This window comes from Pleurodeles waltl, chromosome 7 (assembly GCF_031143425.1).
Source record: "Pleurodeles waltl isolate 20211129_DDA chromosome 7, aPleWal1.hap1.20221129, whole genome shotgun sequence".
Lineage (NCBI taxonomy): Eukaryota > Metazoa > Chordata > Amphibia > Caudata > Salamandridae > Pleurodeles > Pleurodeles waltl.
In genome coordinates this window covers 486171077-486189110 of record NC_090446.1, presented here as the reverse complement: position 1 = coordinate 486189110, position 18034 = coordinate 486171077, and positions in this window count along the sequence as shown.

Here is an 18034-nt window from a genome sequence, read left to right as displayed (position 1 = left end):
TTTCTATGTGTTAGCCTAATTCATGCACATTCTTATGGATCAATGCAAATTTATTAGTAATGAACTCAGATTTCACACAAGTGATTCCTACACCTGATAAACCTCATTTTTTCTTTTTGTAACATTTTCTATGGACTAATTTACAAGTGTACGATTATGGACCTGATTTAGGTCTTGGCAGAGGGAATACTTTGTCACAAATGTGATGGATATCCCGTACATCTTATTACGATCACCATAGGATATCATGGGATCATAATAACGCAGATGGGATAACCGTCACGTTTGTGACAGAGAATCCCCCTCCTCCAAGACCTAAATCAGGCCCTCTGTCTCCATATGATGTGTATGTGGTGTGAAGTGCTCCGACACCCTACACTGGTATGAGTATCACTAAAAAACAAATTAAATGCCTCTACAAGAGGGGCTATGTCAAGATGAGGGATGCTATTAGGAAGGTGGTAGTGAGGGAATCAGGAGAGAAGGCGATCATTGGGAGGCACCAAAAAAAGATTCTCGCAACAGGTGCCATCAGTTCTAAAGCAGGCCCTAGCAATGTGGATTTTTGGTTAACAACACTTTACATTCTGGAACTTTTTGGGGGGTTTATTATTGTCACAATGTGGCAGGGAATGCTTCATTGGGCTCATGTTGCCTTCTGTCCACATTGTCCATACTGATCCTGTCCATTGTCTGCCCCATCTTCCCTTTCTCATTTTTGCACTCAGCTCACTAAAGACACAGAACAAGGCCTCGTCGCAGAGGTGCATGGAACACAGAAACCAGCACTGGAGTAGGAAGCAGCAGCTTCAGGTCTCATAATGAAAGCAACCTTCCTATCCAGTTCTTGCATTGTACCTTCCAATGACTCTCTGTAGCGTCTTGCCACCATTTCTTCAAGGCATCTTCTCTCCCATACTAAAGGCCTCTGAGTTTGGTACGAGGGCTGCCCTCCTCCCTTCCTGCATCCAGAACTACGTTTTTATCGCAGGGCTACCTCCAGCACTGCCTTTCTACCCGTAGGACTTACTACTTTACTCCAGTATGTCTGTCTATTCTAGTTCTGCACTTCAGGGCTGCTTGCTGTGAATCTGCCACTATTCTACACCAGAATATGAATCTGCCTTTGCTTCCCAGCACAGTAAAACAAATTTCTCCATGTATCTCTTGCCACTATTGCACCAAAGTCCCACGCTTTACTGGGCCTGTAGTTAAATTAAATGATATTGGCTCTGGCATGTGTCACTCATAGTCTAGTAAGTCTGCAGAACAGCCAATCACAGAATGGCTTTGAAAATATAGTTAGACATTCCCTGAGCAAGTCACACCACGTCATAGTGATACCATGTAATTATCTTGCAAGCTGTGGCTAACTCAGCTGCTGAGCAAGCTGAAGCCTCTGAAGTTTACACTAGGGTTGGGAGGAATGAGTTATGTGTCAGGCTGAGGGATCCTAAAGCATATCAGGGCTGTGTTGGAGTAAAAGAATCAACCCTGCCAAGTGTCATGCATCTCACGTTAGAATAACTAATTTCCAATCATTTTCCCACATTAGCGCAATGGTTGTGATTGTCACGCAAGTGCTGAAGTGTGGGTAAAGCTCCAGTTTCTCACTTTGCTAGGCAAGCTCCGAGTAGTGTTTATCAAAGACCACAAGGTGGCGCTGATGTACAACTGTAGGTTCTCTATTTATTATCATATTTCTATGGTTCCCTTGTCTTCATTACTTTATTTTGCTTGCAAGAAAATGTCACTCATAGTCGTTGGAATGTCACAATGCAATTGTCAAAATTTCACACATAACAATCTGAAACCTTGGCATCTGCGAAGAATGTTCAAATGATTTCCCCCAGCTTTCTAAGACCAAGGTGGCTTTACATCCCTGATGTCACTGCTGCCACTGGTGTCATGTCACACTCTGATAATTATCTGCACTTCAGAAACATTTAAAACTCTTTCAGTGACAAACTCTCTTGGGGGTAGTCACAAATGTAACTTACACTTGTCAGTAATTTACATGCTTAGTTTACTCTTACACTTTGATAACCTTTACTACTTTTTGCTAATCACAAAATCCAAGTGCAAAGTTACTCAAAAGCGTAGACTTTCACATCTCCACCTCCCTGAAAAATGAGGTAGAGATACATTTATAAGGCACTACTGCCAAAATAGAACCAATAGTAAGTTTAGCACCACATATGCCCAACCACTGATACTTAACACCCTTTTATTAAAAAATACTGGTGGTGGTGTGGTAAAATAAAACTTCATAGAAAAGTATGTTAAATTAAATGTAATTATTTAAAATATTGAACAATATAAAATAATATAATTTACTGCTAGAAATATTTAAAAATAAAACATATTTAATTTGTAATCATAAAATATTTAACAACCAATTTCAAATGTACAGATTAATGTACCATTGCTTTTTAATTAAACTACAATTAAATCATTTTTGGATTAATTCTATACATCACTTTTGATAATTATTAAGCTTTAGTTTAGGTGAGAATGTATTTTTTAATTTGTACTTTTTATTGAACTTAATAAATATATAAATTAATTAGTGATTATAATTCAAAAATAAATTAATAGTACTGTTTTATTATGTTCTGCTACCTTTGAAATAGATATAACATTAATTCCTATTAATATTTAACATAACATGCTTTTACAAATTTATTTCCATCCTGACTGAAGTCTCCAAATGGTAAAGGATTAGGAAGTGTAAAAAAAGATATTTCACTGGAAAAGAATTAGTAAAAGTATTTTTTGTCATATATGAATGTTTTAGGGACAACAAAGTTGACAGGTATTTCAGTAAGCCAGGAAGTGCAGATTAACAGAACAGAAAGTTCTTTAGGGCTTTCCTAATTTATAAATGGCAAATAATTTATATGAGCCCTAGGGAAAGATCATTTGAAAGTTGGGGACCAAGCAAGGAGAGAAGATGACCACCTGTCCTAGTAACTGAAAATTTGAATGGAACGCTCCTGTCAGATTTTGTGGCCTAACCTGAAACGCAAGCTTAAATGTTTCAGTGCGATAACAAACCATTGTACATGAGGCATAACACTGAAAAAAATCTGTGTTTCACTAGAAGTTATTGTCACAAGATTCAAGTTTGAATAATGTGATCAAATCCTTTTATCTTATAGGCTATTGGAAGAACACATTTTTGGATTCACTGCAGCTGATTCAAAGAACATTCAGGAAGTCCAAGATAATGAATATTACAATGATTGTTGGAAAGTACCCTGTTTGTGTGGTATTCCCCAGATTTTTACCTTCTTTAACTGAACCCATTTTTGTTGGCCGTGAACCACACTTTTCATCTGCTAACCAGTGATAAAGATCCTGTGCTCTTCCTCTTAGACATGGTAAATGTTGGCAAACACTCAACTGGCATAAATAATGTACTTTTAAGTGCATAGTATATGGTACTACACGTACCCAGGACATGTAGATTAAAGGCTAACAGTGGGCTGCAGCACCCATTGTACCACCCATTAAAGTATCACTTTAAAACATGTTTACAGGCCTACCTCTGGAGCCTGAGTGTGCAGTTTGAAAATATAATTTCAACCAGGCAAAATAAACCTTTAGCCATGCGTAAGCTTTCCTTATTAACATTAATACGCCACCCCTAAGATAGGCCCTGAATGCCCATAAAGCACGGTATGTAAAAAGTATGACATGTTATAGGAAAGTGAACTTTTTTTGGAAGGCCACAGCCTCTGTGCTAGATGCTGTTGGTATTACTCTGAAAGGGCACTGGAGCGTGCTAACTAAGCCCCAGTGCCAGTATACTCTCCCTAAATTGGCTTGAATATGGATTAGAATCCCCAATTGGCAAGAACTTTCACCTCCCTTATTAGTCCTTAGTATATGGTATTAGTGGTAACAGGGCATGAGAATTAAGGGGGTCACCATGGCCCCATGCCCTGAAATACTGTTTATGCTACCCTGAGTGACCCAAGTAAACTACTGACAGTGGGCCTTCTATTGCAGACTGCAGGAGCAGTGTAAACTGCTCAAACTCAACTGTGCGCACACCTTGTGTGGCACAGCCAAAGTACTATCTTTAATATATGTCAGTCACCCCTAAGGAAGGCCTCAAGAGACCAGAAGGAAGGATGCATTATATTAAAGGTGTGCAAATAAAAGGGCAAGCTTATATGCCCCTATAGGAGCCTTTTCCATTAAAGGCTAAGTGAAAGGTAGTCCAGAGGATAACATGTGATGGCACCCCAGCAAAACCAAGGCTGCTAGCTGCATGATGGTACTGCCGAAATAGGTCATGTTTGGTATCAAACAACATGCCTTCTCACCTCTGACATGAATCTCATGTCAAGGATGATGTGGCATGCCCCCAGGTGGAAACCTTAGAGACTGACAACCTAGTTGCCCCAGTTTTCCTGTGCTCTGGCTACCAGCTTACAGCCACTTCCATCAAGACAGGATTCTGGCGCCATGGGCTGAAAAATGGACTCTCCCAGAAGTCAGTCCAAAGGCCTGGATGGGAAGGAGGTTGCACCTCTCTGCCTCCAAGGAAGGCTAAGGAAGTGGCACATCAAGGTAGTGATCTTCAAAGGGCACACTGCCTCTGATATATTAACAGGCTGTCCCCAGTGGAGGACAAAGCCATCACCCTGCCCCCAGGCACATTTCCAACCGGGTAGGTGGGAAAATTAGTTAGTCAGGAGGCATACACCCCCAGAAGGCTTGCCACCTCTAGGGAGGGCTACCTGGCCTGTACAGCCGAGGAGAACTTCTGTCATCTTTAAAAAAAAGTGTCAAGATAGAGAGTTCTGGGTAAAAAAGGTGTCACAACCCACTGGATGTGGTCATCTCAGGTGCAGATTAGCCACTGGGGTAGTAGCTCATTGGCTACTTTCATTCACACCCTTACCCCCTACTAAATATAGGATTTAACCCTGGCACCAAAACATCAGATCTGCAACAACTCGTGAAAAAACAAAAGGAGACCTGCATTAACGGCAACTGAAGCCTGCACAAAACAAAGGAGTGATACCTTGAACCTTTGGCAAACTTTTTGGAACTGCTCCACTGTGACTCGTGCTAGACCAAAGTTCTCTTATCCCCAGCTAAAGGGAACCCTTTGTGAGCTAAAAGCAAGACCAGTCACCCTTGGACTAGTGGCACAAGTCACTGCACAACACAGGTGAAAAGAAGCACTGGCCATCAGGCCCTCCAAGGGGATGCCCAAAAGCAGGTGGTCCAGTGAATTGTGGGAAGTGTATTCCAGTTCTCAACCAGCCTGCTACCCTTCCAGAAGGGGAGATAGCTTCTCCTCCACCTTAACACTGATAAGGCTTGTTGGTGGCCAATATGGTCGGTACTGCAACCTGAGGACACACCCCCAACACCTGCATCCGACATCACCGTTGGCTCTGTTCTCGAGTTTTTGCATCTGCTTCTGGGCCTGCACCATCACAATGGTAAAGCCAGTAACTGCAGCTCCCGTTCAGCCCCAGGGATGGCCAAACACACCATTGTACTCAAAACATCTGAGCTAGGTGGAATTGTTGTGCCTTGTGAATCCTGGTCCAGGGGCAAACAAAGCTTCACCCTCAGTTGGCTCCTGCAAACTCGACCTGAAAGTGACCAAGTGTCCATTTTTCAGCACGTGCTCCCGTGTTTAGTATCAAGAACAGCTGGGACACCTCTGCACCCGTGCCCCTCAAAGCCTGTTAAAATTTGTCTGACTGTCCCAGCTTGGTCCTGGAACCTGTATCACATTAGCTACAAGTGGGTTGCTCTGAACTCACCCCGCAAGTAGCCAAGTGTCACCTGTGATTTCCCAATTGACCACAATGGTAGGTGTTTGACAGCGTGAAATGTATTGAATTATATTTTACTTAAAATTGCATAACACTGGTTATATGTATCTGATTTACTTTGTTTTAGTGTCCAAATCTATATAAAAATCTACTTTCTTTTTTTAAATTGGTGTTGGATTGTTTTTGAGTTGTGCCAATTCCTTCATGTCCATGTTGGCACTCTGAAATGCTCACCAAATATTGCTCTATTAAAGCCTGACTGCTCTTTGCCTCACTACCAGAACTGGGCTAAGTATTTATTATTGTGAATCCAAGCACCATCTTTGGGGTTTTGTGAGAGTATTACATAGTGAAGCCTGACCAGCATCACTTAATACTCCACTCTCCTACACATGTGTATTTACGTATTTATCCTGACAACAAAAAACATTTCAAAGTTGTTTTTCACTGCTGCACTGCTGGCTCTCCTATAGAAAATCACTTGGATACATTATAACATCTTATGATGTATGAATACAGTTTTGACTAGCGAAAAAAATAATTCAAGGGCTCATTGGAATAGAAATTTAAAATCCAATCTGGTGGTCAAGTCAGATTTAAAATTACTATTTTGAAAAAGCCACTTTTAGAAAATTGGCATTTTCCTGTCTCAGTCAAATGTGCCTTTCTGCCAGTGCCCAGATTCAGAATGCACTTCTCCTTGCCTAACTGAAGGTTAGCCGTAAATCTCCTCACTGAAGGCTTCACTAGATCTGGCACAGAGCAACGCTCCACAAAGCTGTGCAGCTACCAACTGAAAAACCTTGTTAGATCCAACATGGAATAATGAAGGGCAATGCAAATCCTCGCAGAGTTATGCCGCATTGTCATGGCATCAAAGTCAGAGGTCAAACCTCCAACAGGACAAAGCTGGCCCTGTATTTCACCTGCACTCCACTGCAGATGGCCTGAACTTGCGACTTTGTCCCAGTCTGGCGTGTCCACATACTCGCAGTTGGCTGTATTTTTACCTAAAACTTTAAAAACTCATACCTTTGGTTGGGCAAATGGATTTTTGCTGTTTTAGTGTCATTTAATGTATTAAAATGTTCTTGTTTTTCCTAAATTGGTTTGGGATTTCCCATGTTGTGTTTTCACTTTATTACTGTTCATGTACAGCATAATTGCATTACATAGTGGCTCTAAGTTAAGCCTGACTGCTTTGTGCCAAGCTACCAGAGGGATAAGCACATGTTTATTTATTGACTTTTGGGTTTAACCTGACAAGGACTGTGAATATTCTTTGAAGTGGTTTCTCACTCCCTTCAACAAATAACTTGATTTCTCACAATGATCAATTCTGGAATGTATGCAAGCAGAAACAACCTGAGTATTCCACTGTTTAAGCAAGAAAGGTAAGTCTTTCCTTAGCACTTTGTTGCTAGTTTTCATTTCTGGTCTGCATGCCATCAACTACCTGGAATCCACATCATCCTTTCTGCTGGTGATGTTTAACAGTCAAGAGAAGACAGTGTTGAGTTTTACAACATACTCCAAGATTCCATTATTTTACGTTAATATTGAGGGCCTCATTTACAACACAATGATGCATTGTCGTCGATGAGTCAGATTTCTTACGCCTGCTCTACATCCCCTAACGACGCCGTGGATACTCTGAATATACAACACAGAGCTCCACGGCACACGTTTTCACAAATGCTTTAGAAATTCTGACACACCTGTTGGCGTTAAACTGATTCATTGCTGGAGTTGCATCATTAAACTGATGCAACTCCAGCAAGGCGAGGAGCGTCCTATTCCAAAAAGCCTTCCATCAATTTTATGCCTGGTCTGAGCAGGCGGCAAAAGTTTGACGCAATGAAGTCTAGAGTGAAGTAGTGAAAAGTTGCACATTTTATTGTGCCAGTTTTACTTGTTTTTTTCTGTAGGAATGCCTCTCCTGCATACAGTATACCTGGTGCAGCTATAATGTGACGCAGGGCTTTACAAACTGACACATTGGGCCCAAGCCATCAGTTTGTAGATCTGGAGCAGTGTAGGGCAATGCTAGTGCCGCTGCATGAAAAAAAATAAGGTTGTGGCAGCGCAAGAGCTTGTAAATGAGCTCCCTATTTTGGTCAATAATCAGTTTGGCATAATTACAATAAAGTGGCGCAGCGTGGCGATGTGCCAAAATTGGCAGTGCCACGCTGCGACACTTTAGAAATGTAGAAATGTTCCATATTACCAAGAATATGTGCACCCATGTGCTTCCCACTGCACTGGCGCTAAATTTGCTGCTGAACGTCAATGCTGCCACCCTTGTGCCATGGTGCACGGATGGCTGCATTGTGGGGAGATATTATGGCCCATACTTATACTTTTTTAGTGCCGCATTTACGTCATTTTTTTAAGCAAAAGCGGCACATACTTACAAATGACAATTGTATTTTGTACGTTTGTGCTGCTTTTGCGTTAAAAAGCGATGCAAATGTGGCACTATAAAAGTATAAATATGGCCCTATGTGTGCAGGAAGGGTCACCTTCATGCACAAAAACAATCTTCAATGGGGATTTGCTCTTTTTATGTGTGCTGCAGAAAGGGCAAAAAATGAGGAGAAATGAAAGCATTTACACTCGTTGTGCCACCCAGGGGTGGCATTAGTTTTTGGCGCTGCCTCAGATTTACTATTTCTCATAAATCTGGAGCATTGTCAAAATGCAATAGGTGTTGCAGTGGAACGGCCACAGCAACGCCGATTGCACACCCCTTCCACGCAAAGTGCTGCGCGTAAGGTACCGTATTTACGAGATGGTGTTAAGCTACAAAAAGTGGCTTAGCGCTGCCTTTTAAATACAGCACATGGCATAGCGCCACCGGAGCATCACCTAAAGTGATGGTCTGGTTGCGCTAAGGGCTTGTAAATATGCCCTAGTATATTTAAGCAAGTTCTGTGGGATTTGTAACACCTTCCTCTCACGTGATATCCTTTGATGCCTCTGATTTTACTAGAAGCTTCCTGCTGCATATGGCTGCATATGTGAGAGACAGAATGAACATGTTTCAAAAGTAAATGAGTGCACGTTTTGATAAAAAAAAAACAAGGTTATAGAAAGGGAGGAGTTTGTAGTTCATATTTCTTAAGTACTAAGGGCCATATTTATACTTTTTGACGTACACCTGCGCCAACGTAGTTGTGCGTCAAAAATGTTAACGCCGGCTAACGCCATTCCAAAGCGCCATGCGGGCGCCTTATTTATGGAATGAAGTTAGCCGGCGGAGCTGACTGGTGTGCGTCAAAAAAAATGACCCACACCAGGCAGCGCCGGCGTAGGGGAAAATGGAGCTTGGGCGTCAAAAAATGGGGCAAGTCGGTCTGAGGCAAAAAATCTGCCTCAACCCGAGTTGCGCCATTTTTTTTTTACTCCCACCCTCCATTGACATGACTCCTGTCTTAGCAAAGACAGGAGTCATGCCCCCTTGCCCAATGGCCATGCCCAGGGGACTTCTGTCCCCTGGGCATGGTCATTGGGCATAGTGGCATGTAGGGGGGCACAAATCAGGCCCCCCTATGCCACAATTTTTTTTTAACAAAAATACTTACCTGAACTTACCTTAACTTCCCTGGGATGGGTCCCTCCATCCTTGGGCGTCCTCCTGGGGTGGGCAAGGGTGGCAGGGGGTGTCCCTGGGGGCATGGGAGGGCACCTCTGGGCTCCTTCCGAGCCTACAGGTCCCTTAACGCCTGCCCTGACCAGGCGCTAAAAAATGACGCAAAAGCGGCTGGAAGTCATTTTTTTTGACCCGCCCACTACCATGCGCCATTTTTGCACGGGAGTTTAAATAAGGCGCACATGCCTTGGAGTCATTTTTTAGACGGGAACGCCTACCTTGCATATCATTAACGAAAGGTAGGTGTCCACGCTAAAAAATGACGCTAACTCCAAGATCTTTGGCGCTAGACGGGTCTAACGCCAAAGTATAAATATGGAGTTAGCTTTGCGTCGGATTTGCGTAAAAAAAACGACGCAATTCCGGCGCAAACAGAGTATAAATATGCCCCTAAAATTCCATCACATGTACATATTCAAATAAAGCATGATATCTTGGACTTATAAAGACACACAATCTGCTGTTTCTCGTAAAGTACAGATTGGTACACTTTATTCAGCATACAATAAATAGATATTACCTTTCTGTGATAGCCAGTAGGTATTTGTAGTTAGGACCAAGTTTACAAAGGAAAAACATTTTTTTGGTTTGCCTATAACTTTCGTGCCCCATTGGGCATTGAGGCAAAAACAATGAAAAACTGACATAAGGGGTCAGGATGCAGATATACTGACCTCATAGGAGAGATCGAGGACCCTTCATAGACAAAAATTGCCCACATTTTTTTGGGGGGTGATTTGCAGATCTGCTGCGGTGCTCAGCGCAGCCCATCATGTAGACTTGAGAAGGATCTGATGATCCAAAAAACAATGGAAAAAACACCCACTTAAATTCCAAAGCCCCCTGCACTTAACCAATGGTCATGGGTGGCATGGGGTTAGGTGCATGCGGAGGGTTGGCAGCAGGACCTGGCTGCAGGCCAGGCCCTGAGGTCAACCCCCACAGTGCACAGCTAAAGGCTGTACCGGCGGTGGTTGTATTAACGTGCGTTAACTAGATATTACTTTAGGTCAAAAATAAAAATCACTAAAAAAAAGCAAAGGTTACAGAGATGTGTTAGGTTGTTGTTTTACCTATACAAAACCATAGAAATTCAGCAGTTATAGTTACACTTATCTGAAGTAACGATAACTTGTTCCGTTAAGTAACTTTAGGCCACAAGTTATAGTGTCTTAACATAAGTATAACTATAACTGCCCATGGTTTTGTATGGATTAAACATCAACCTAACTATAACGTCCCTATAACTTTTGTTTTTTACGGGCATTTGTTGTTTATATGAACAGCATCAAACGATTCAGCAGCAAGACATGAACGTTATTAAAAAGTACGACCACTAGATGGTAGTATTGCCTAAGAAGTCTAAGTGGTTAAATAAACAATGTAAAATGTATGCTGCAATAGGCACCAATACGAGCTTCTCCCACACACTGAGCAGAGCCAGCACTGTCAGCAGCAATGTAATCAGTCATTGATATATTTAGAGCATCAGAGTAAGGTCCAACTAGTTAGAGGATCCGTTTCCCCAGTTAAGGCTGTCTGTTATTACCCAACCGGGGGATAGATGTTTCATTCTATGTAAGAGGGTCCATGACGCCCTTCAGACACCACGGACTACCAGTTTTTTTGCACATGCACCCAAACAACCGCTCTCTAAGCTCACCTCGCATACAGAAAACATATAAAATAAGTAGACACAAGTTTTACGCTTGAAAGTAAGTTGTTTAAAACGACATCACTTTTGTGATGCAAACGGCACAAAATTTCAGTAAATATACCTCACAGTGGCTTCAGTTTTAGAAAGGCCTGGTAACCTCTCTCTTTTGTTTGGCTACTCCCTGCAATTTTGCAAACATACATGCAGAAAAGCCTTTTTTCATCACATAATTACATAGAAAGTAATTTCTCTTCAGCCTCTCCACAAGACCCAACTAAAGGAGTTCCTGCAATAGTTCTAGTCTTTTTCTTGGTTACAACAAGAAAGTTTGGGCCCAAGTGTACTAAGACTATGGGGCACTGCAAAGCAATATAAAGTAGCACATTGTTTTTTTCCACAAAGCAAAGGCTTTTTGCGATAGAACTGTGCCCTTTTTTCAGCACAAAAAGGCCCATATTTATGGGAAAATGACGGAGCGCGACGCTGCACCAAAATTGGCAGCGTCGCTCTCCATCATTTTCACAACGCAGGGATGCGCCGTATTTAAGTGAATACGGCGCACCCCTGTGTTGTCCCCTGCACTGGCGCTAAATTTAATTGCCAGTGCCAACGCAGGCATCCTTGCACCAGCGTGCAAGGATGTCTGCATTGAGGGGTGTGAGTGCTTATATGCAGGAAGGTGTTCCTTCCCACACATAAACAATCACTAACGGCGCTTTGACACTTCTCTGTGTGCTGCAGAATTTAGCACGCACAGAAGTGCCAAAGTGTCATTTTCAAATGATTGTTTATGTGCAGGAAGGGACACTTTCCTGCACATAAAGAATCATTTCTGGCATTTTGCTCTTTCTATGTGTGCTGCAGAATGCAGCACGCACAGAAAAAGCACAAAATGAGGAGTAATAAAAGCATTCCTCCTCATTGTGCCTTGCTAGCGCCACCCCTGGGGTGGCTTTAGATTTTGGCCTGCCTCAGGTTTACGAAATCTTGTCAATCTGAGGCAGCGTCAAAATGCACTCCCCTCTGACATCCCTCTGACGCAGATAACTAGGTCTGAGGGGCCCATATTTACAAGGAGGTGTAACACCACAAAAAGTGGTGTTACACCTCCTTGTAAATATGGAGCAGAGGTTAGCGCCACTGGAGCGTTGCCTAAAGTGACGCTCCAGTAGCGCTAAGGGCTCATAAATATGCCCCAAAGGGTTTTGTTCAGCATAGAGTCACTTTGCGCCAAGGGGGCATTACAGGGAGCTACTTTCAAGAAATAGTGGAAACATCCGTAGGTTTTGACACAAAGCCCGATCTAGTAAGGTAGCCAGACTGCACTTATGCCTGCTTGAAACAGTTGTCATGAAGGGAAAATATTTTCATTTTTAAACAAACCACACATTGTATGTGTTTTTAAATGCACAGCTCAAAGCCAGTGTGGATTCCTTCTGAAAAGTATCTAGGCACAGGACTGTGTATTGTAAGGGTATGTAACAAACCTATGCTGGACAGCACACACACCTCTGCACTATGGTGCAACACTGTGCATTGCTCAAGGCAGTAGAATTAATTCTCCAGCGCAGGGATGACAGCGGCAGCAGGACAATCTGAGTAATTTATGACTCTGTTCTGTGTTTTCTCCCCTGCTCAATGCAGAGCATCAAATTTGATTGCTGTACTCTAGTGTGCAAAAAGTATGTATATCTACCCTCTTGATAATATATGCTTATATCCTCATTTCAACCAATGTTTTTCAACAAAATACATTTCAACGATACCATTTAATTAAAATAACATTTTATTGAAAAAAACTTGCAGCAATTACAATTATTTTAATTCAGGGAAAATGTGTTGAATAGGGTCAGAGCTAGGCTTATTGTCATGTGTAGGGCCATGCAAAATCTTGAAGTCATCAGTAGATTTAGTATCAGGGTTAATGTTAGGTAAGGGTCAGGGAAGTGTTCGGGAAAATAGTTTATAGGTTATAGTTAAGGAAAAATTGGTGTGGTACCACTATATCAAGTTTTTAATCGATCTGCTATAATATCATATCCAGAATATTGACTACAACTGTATTGTCAAGCTAAGTATATATAGGCAAGTGTAGATTTATCTTTCTTAACTCCACTTTCTTTTTACTGTGGCAATGTTTATATAATCAAATAAGTACATGTTGCATTGAGAATTGTAAATCTATATAATCACAGTGAGTACTGGTTGTGCTGAAAATTGTAAATCTAAAGGTAAACGTATATACTTATGCTGGATCGCTCGCAAAGGTCTTCTTCCCGCCTCAGGTTCAGAAACCGCAAGCAGTCTGGTGAGACACCATCGCTATTCCCACCATTAGAAGTTGAATGGAACTTTGGAATTAATAAGGAGTGTAGTAGTCAGATTCACTTGATCACAAATCAATGACATAAAAACCACAAATAATTCTGGACACCATGAACAATTTAAACACTAAATCAAACTCCAAACTGAATAAAATTTCAAAGCTTTATTACAATCCCAAAATCAATGTCACATATATGGTACACAAAACTATGTTATAAACATCCATGAAAACCATTGGCTGACCAAAACATCTAAAGAGATTTAACCTACTAGATATCAGCACTGTTGCACACTCCAAAAGAATAACATAAATGATCAAAACCACAATATGCACATTAGTATAAAATTTCAAAGCAGATAATGGTGCCATCAGTTAATCATCAAAGTACAATCTTTAACAATCAGTTTCAGGGCTGGGCCTTCCTTATTTCTAACACAAATTCAGACTTGCATGTGTGAGAACAGGCTAACACATGCGGGCAAAAGGATAAGATCATAATAATTTGAGAAAATCATCTAAGTAGGGCTACTCTCTATAACAATATGCTGGTGTAATTATCTAAGCTAAAAAGCAAACAAGAAACCACATTTAATTATACATCTCCTCATGTGACAGCAGACAGGAATACTTCATCAGCTAGAGCGTTCACCATTTCCTGACATCAGTAAACATCAGTATCAGGACGGCGCAGAACACAGGCTGCACATAGGACAAGTCAGCAGTTCAGAATTAGTTGGACATATCAGTGCTGAACAGCATAAACAAATGTGGCAATTAGGAATAGAAGAAATTCATAAAGATTAAATATGGCAGAAGAATGAGAGGAACAGGAGGTGGAAATGACAGCAGCAGCCTTCGCCAGACATCAGCAGACTTTGACAGACATGTAGTATACTTGAGGCAGGAGTAGATTGACTAAACGTTCCTCACTAATTAGAAATATCCTTGGACCTTTGATTGATCCTTCAGGTGGGCTCATCTTACGCATAAGGTGCAGAGTCCAGTGGTTGCCGCTGACGTCATCAAGTTTGCCACTTTTCTGCATTTTCTCAGAGAAAGTGCGTTGTCATTTCAATGATTTCACACATCTCCAACAAAATATTACATTTTCTAGTTGTTTGTTTCTTCAGAATCCTTTCTCATGGTACACAGGATGAACTAAACATTTCTCACACGAGAATAATGAGTTTCCTGTCTTGTTGGACAGCTAGAACAAATATTGTTACATAGTTTTTATTGAAACATGTTCTTCATCTTCAATACAATAGGACATTTAGGCCCATATTTATACTTTTTTACGCAAAACTGCGCCGACGCAGTTTTGCGTCAAAAATATTACCGCCAGCTAACGCGGGCGTCAAATTTATACTTTGATGCACGGCGGCGCAAACCACAGATGTGAGTCTTTGTTTTTTACTCAAACCACTGCGTCACGTCGTAAAGGAAAACAATGTTAATGCGGCGGAAATAACTGTGAGCCGGTTTACGACACCGCAAACCGGATATGCAGCGTTTTTTGACACAATAGCGTCAAAATTCGCCGCAAACACATCAATTTGTGCATAGGAGAGCCAAAATGGATCCCAGATGCTTGCACAGACCGCAGGAAGATGACAACAGACAAGGAACCAGCCAGGAGGACCCACACAAGACCCAGGACAGGGAGAAGAATAAAAGAAAGTGTCGCTTCAGTGCAGAGGAACAGAAAATTCTGGTGAAAGAGGTGACGGAACACCAGCACCAACTGTTTGTCACTTCAAAGTTGCCAATCAGTAGGAGAGAGGGAATATGGCAACAAATTGTTGACAAGATCAACAGTGTGGCAGAAGTTCGCAGAACAGTCATCGAGTGCAAGAAACGCTGGCATGACTACAAGCGCAGGACCAAGGAAAAGATGGCCAGGAACAGGAAGGCAGCACTGCAGACTGGAGGTGGGCGTCCAGCACCACAGGAGGCCCTGGACCACATGGAGGAGATGGTCGCAGCCGTCATCCCTGAGGAGATCGTCACAGGGATTCAAGGACAGGACAGCACAGACTACCAGGAGAAAACACATATGCAGGGTAAGTTGCATGGGGAATTAAAATGCACTAATGTTAACTGCAACCGGGGGTGGACATACCTACTACACAATGCATGTCAGCCATGATATTCGGGGAGTGGAATAGGTAAAGTGGCACGGCACGGAGGCATGGCGCGTACTGAGGAAACCTGGGGCACACCACTACACAACACCAACAACCTTTGCATGGGGGTATGCTGCCATGCCAAGGATGTTGCAAAGGTTAAGCCAGGCCAGGATGGCAGGGTACAACATAAAACTGGTAGCCCGTCACACGTCAGTCAGTATACTCCCGACATTAACTAGGGCCCAATTAACAACCTCTGGCCATACCTGCAAGTGGAATGTAACATTGACTAAAGTTGCCACTACCACCTCTGCTGTGTGTGCAGGTCAAGTAGCTAATGGCAGTAACGTCCCAATGGATCAAACACACCCAAATTAGAGGGTTCAGGATGACAACATTATCAATCCCCTGAAATCAAGACAAATGTTCAAATCCTGTCAAAGGTGATTGCCAAAAGTTGCCACAAACTTCACCCATTGTCATGAACATTAGGAGGTACACAGCACTAATGTCATACCCATGCTGCATATGTCAGGGTCCACCCTGTGCCTGGGTCACTATACCTCCAATGACACCATGCAACATCCCAAATGTCATACTGCTCAGACAACAGCATTGAGGGGGAGGACACATGTAACTGTTCACAGAAATACACCAGCACAGTCAGAGGAGGAAATAGGACTCTGCTATGACTATCAGTGCAATCCAATTTACCACACATTCCCCAACATCAGCAATACACATTACCAAGGCTGACATCCATATCGTGCCATAACAATGATATACATAGTATCTGCTACATCTCAACTACATATAGGTGGATGTAAAAGATCAGAGACTGGTGCAGGTCCAGATTGTTACGTGTGGTGCTAGTGCCATCAGAGCACCCACAGTCAGTAAAAAGCCTCACCATGAGAATGGAGGTAGACGGAGGGTTGAGTAGGACAAAAAGGTGGCAATTCACTATTTGGCCAGAACTAACACCTAGAAGATATGATGCTGACAGGTCCACTAACTGACCACAATACATGTGACATGCATGTGGGGCATAGGCCTGGGAGAATGCCAATCTGAAAAACAGGAACAATGAACAGGAACCAAGATCACAATGTGAAAATATTCGGAAGGCAGGCATGTCACATTACAAAGCCCACAACACTGACACACTATTTGTACCATATCTCATTGCAGAGGACGATGGATCTCCTGCAGATGTGCCTGTCCAGGACTACCCTGATGACATGGATGACTGTAGGAGGCTGGCCTGGCTTGTAGTGGGTACCAGAGGTACCTTGTGCCAGGTCCAGTTATCCCTTATTAGTGTAGAAGAGGTGTTTCTAGCAGCTTAGGCTGATAGAAGGTAGCTATAGCAGAGCAACTTAGGCTGAACTAGGAGACATGCAAAGCTCCTACCATACCACTGGTGTCATATGCACAATATCATAAGAAAACACACTACACAGATATACTAAAAATAAAGGTACTTTATTTTTTATGACAATATGCCAAAAGTATCTCAGTGAGTACCCTCAGTATGAGGATGCCAAATATACACAAGATATATGCACACAATACCAAAAATATGCAGTAGTAGCAAAAGGAAGTAATGCGAGCAGTGTAAAGTTACAACAGATTGCAATAGGAGCACATAGGTATAGGGGCAACACAAACCATATACTCCAAAAGTGGAATGCGAACCACGAATGGACCCCAAACCTATGTGAGCTTGTAGAGGGTCGCTGGGATTGTAAGAAAACAGTGAGGGTTAGAAAAATAGCCCACCCCAAGACCCTGTAAGGTAGGAGTAAAATGCACCTACAACCCCCAGAGAGCACAGAAGTCGTTTTAGGGAGAATTTGCAAGGAAAACCAACACCAGCAAAGCAACAACAGTGGATTTCTGGACCTGAGTACCTGTGAAACAAGGGGACCAAGTCCAAGAGTCGCGACAGTGTCGAGAGTGGGCAGATGCCCAGGAAATGCCAGCTGAGGGTGCAAAGGAGCTGCCACTGGATGGAAGAAGCTTGGTGTTTTGCAAGAACGAAGAGGACTAGGAACTTCCCCTTTTGAGGATGGATGTCCCACGTTGGGAAGAAGCCTGCAGAGGTGTTCCAACGCAGAAAGGCAGCAAACAAGCCTTGCTAGCTGCAAGGGTTGCGGTTAGGGTTTTTGGATACTGCTGTAGCCCAGGAGGGACCATGATGTCGCCACTTAGATGAGGAGACCGAGGGGGCGCCCAGCAAGTCAGGGAGCCCTCACAGAAGCAGGCAGCACCCGCAGAAGTACCGGAACAGGCACTTAGAAGAGGAGTGAACCGGAGTCCACCCGAAATCAGAAAAGGGAGTCCCACGACGCCAGAGGACAACTCAGAAGGTTGTGCACTGCAGGTTAGAGTGTCGGGGACCCAGGCTTGGCTGTGCACGAAGGAAATCCTGGAAGACTGCACAGGAGCCGGAGCAGCTGC